Below are 3358 nucleotides of genomic sequence, written 5' to 3' on the forward strand. Positions count from 1 at the left end.
ATATATTTATTTATTTATTTATTTATCAAATTCGTTGTCAATTACACATTCTTCCAAAAAATAATTTTACATCTAAAACCAAAACTTTTCATTGTTTTTTAGTCACACACGTAAGGATTTTTAATCAATAGATGAGCTTATATGTGTAAATAATTGTGTGTTAAATTAAAGGCTATCAAATTCGGTTAAGCCCAGTTAAAAGTGATCTAATAAGATTTCGATTTTGGATCGTTAGACATCCAATTAAATTGTGGGTTATATATGTGTAGAGACTGGGCTCAGATTCCTAATTCTATAATGTGCCGAATTAGGTCAAAGGGCATCGCTATATATAAATGGTTATGATCCCCAAATCACACATAGAGAAAGTATTGTATTGTTCATTTTCTTCTGCATCCCATCACAGAGAGAAAAGGAGACTACGTGTTGAGTTGGAAGACCAAGCCACATGATTCGATTATTGCATCAACAATTCTGATTCAGGTACGCTTCCGCTATAGCTCTCTAATTTCTTGATCATCCAACATGAAGATCCGGTGATTTAAGGTAACAAATTATCCTACAACATATTCTCTAGGAAAAAAATTACTGTAGCAAAACTTATTTCCTGAAAAATTGGGGGTCAAAAAGAGCTTTAAACTCGATGTATACCAAAGATGATATTATTGGGAATCAATACCTGATTTTAGGGTTTGTTTCTTGGGACAGATTCGATTGCCTCTTCTTGAGAAGATTAAACAAGGATCAACTAGTTATTATATTATATATTTAAAGAACAGATATCATAATTCAATTTAAGAAGAATCTCATTTTGAAAGACGGTTGTTGAAACTATAAACAGAATATGTGCAGAAATCATTCAGTTGATTCTATCTACTTCTAAGTTAATACAACAATCTTAATTTAATCTGTTTTCAAAAATGACATATCTTCATAATTGAACTAATTATTTACATATACATATGTTATAATTTCAAGTATTTTCTATGTCCCCACGAAAAGATTTGCTTTTCTTTGTTTTGTAACAGAATTTGAGCACATGCTCCCACATTGATCGTCTCTTTCAGTTGTTATTAACTGGTCAACGTGTCCAAATGCATCGCGTAAACTTGATACATAATCACAATGTTCAATTATTGAAAACGTTGTTCTCTTCTCACAAGTTTCATGTTGTCGATTTTTATATCCTGCAAGTATACGAATCATAACAGTAATAAAGTGGACATAAGAGTTCGAATTTCGTTTTCACGAGAATTACTATTTAACAATTGGTTCAATTATTTCTAAATTTAATTTGATCAAAGACAAATAATGAGTTTTATGATTGAAGTCTAAATTATTCTAACTAAACTAAATTATCTAACGTACACAACTTATCGAATTTGGGTTTTTAAAGTATGAATATGGTTGCTAGGACATAAAATTTACCTATGGATCCCCTTTAATTCGGCAATCAAGATTCATTACAATTGTAGTGTTTGATCGAATGCTTCTATTGTATTCAATTTACTTTACTCCTCTCGAATTTTCATTGAGCTTATTTAACTAATTCAATTCCATATTTCTATGCGAATTAATATAGTTAAACGAAATATTAGTTCTAAGAATTCATCTAACGGTCACAATAATTAGTATAGGTACCTCTACACGTTATACTAATGTACCGAATTTTTATATGTTGACTAAATCTATAACTCACATTTTGATTCGTAAAGATTCACAACATTAAATTAGTGATCCAATAATTCAATGCATTAAACTCATAGCAAATTCAACACATGAAAGATAAAAGAACAAGAATCTTGAATATAAGAAATAAAGAGTCTCAAAAGATTACATCGTTTAGCCTAATATGAATTTAGCTACTCATAATAATGGAAGAAAAACTAAAAACTTGGACTGAGTACATCATCGAGTTTTGAATTGAGAAATATAAAAGATGATGAAACTTGCACCTAGTTCTCTTCTTGCTTCCAATCTTGACTTCAAAACTTAGATCTTAATTTATTGTTTTCCTTTTAATTTTCTTTCGAAATCTCTCATTATATATATTCTCCCTCTCAATGTGTAGAATCCTTCTCGCCCGGTTGAATTCCCTCCCAAAAGTGGCCTCTAGATTGGTATTTATGTCTTTTTTTAAGTCATTGGAAGAGTTTAATTGAAATTAGGCTTTTAAAAGACGAATTAAACTTGGAAAACCAGAAATTGAGCTTTTAAAAGATGCATTAAACTTGGAAAACCCTAACTATATGCGGCTAAGTGCCCAGGCGCTAACTTTTGGGAAAAAAAATCAGCAATGTGGCGCCTGGGCGCTAAGGGATAGCACCTGGGCACTGTCGTCAACTTCAGTTGCATTGCACAAAATTCAGTATTTTTATCATAATTTTTTTCCCCCAATATCTAATTGAGGCGATTCAAAGTGCATTGGAGAGCTAACTCAAAGAGTTACAATTGTTACATATATTATTTTTAAATTCGAATGTTTGCTACATCAAAAATGAGTCTCAATATGAGACTAAAAATCCAGAGTATAACTTTTTAGGTTGGAAATTGATGCCTGATCATGCTTTGACTATATTTCATCTTTTTGACTTTTTTCTTTATCCAATTGACTTCTAGGATTCTCGAATCTTCATTGTGAGATCCGACACAACTTTTGAATATTTGTACTTTAGTCTCCAAACTTTGAATCTCTTACAATTTAGCCCATTTTTGCCAATTTTCGCTTCTTTCTTTCAATTTCACTTTCATTCATCGAATTTCACCTAATAAACGAAATATAAAATAAATTAGGCTATAATTATTCTAGAGAACTATTAAATGTCTATATTTTTTGCCCAAATAAATATATAAAATACATCTATCATTTCATTTAGCCGAGGTTCAAGAATCATGCTGCATGCATTGCATGTAATTAATATTGGTAAACTTTGTATTTAGACAGTGAATCGGGTTAATCTAGAAAAATTCTGTAATGCAACATGTTCTTTGTCAAGGGTTAAGCCCACGAGCCAGATCTCTATTGGGTCTCGGTTAATTTCTTTTCCTTCTATAAATTCCAAAGAGCGAAGGCTGACCAATAATATCGATATGGTTTAATGACTAGACCCATGGGTTCCGTTGTCTCCCGCTCATATTGTATTTGGTTGATCATTGATAGACAAATATTTATCTGTAATAGAGACAAAGTCACAGGGACGGATTTAGAGAGGGACTAGCTGGGCAGTAGTCCTCCCCTACCTGGTCCAATTAAAATTTTTTAGGGTAATTTTCTTTATTATTTTTTTTTTTTGTAAAAACAGATTTTTAATAAGTAAATTTTTTTTTTTCGTATTGGCCCGACTTAAATTTTTTTTAG

This window comes from Olea europaea, unplaced genomic scaffold, assembly GCF_002742605.1.
Source record: "Olea europaea var. sylvestris unplaced genomic scaffold, O_europaea_v1 scaffold1590, whole genome shotgun sequence".
NCBI lineage: Eukaryota > Viridiplantae > Streptophyta > Magnoliopsida > Lamiales > Oleaceae > Olea > Olea europaea.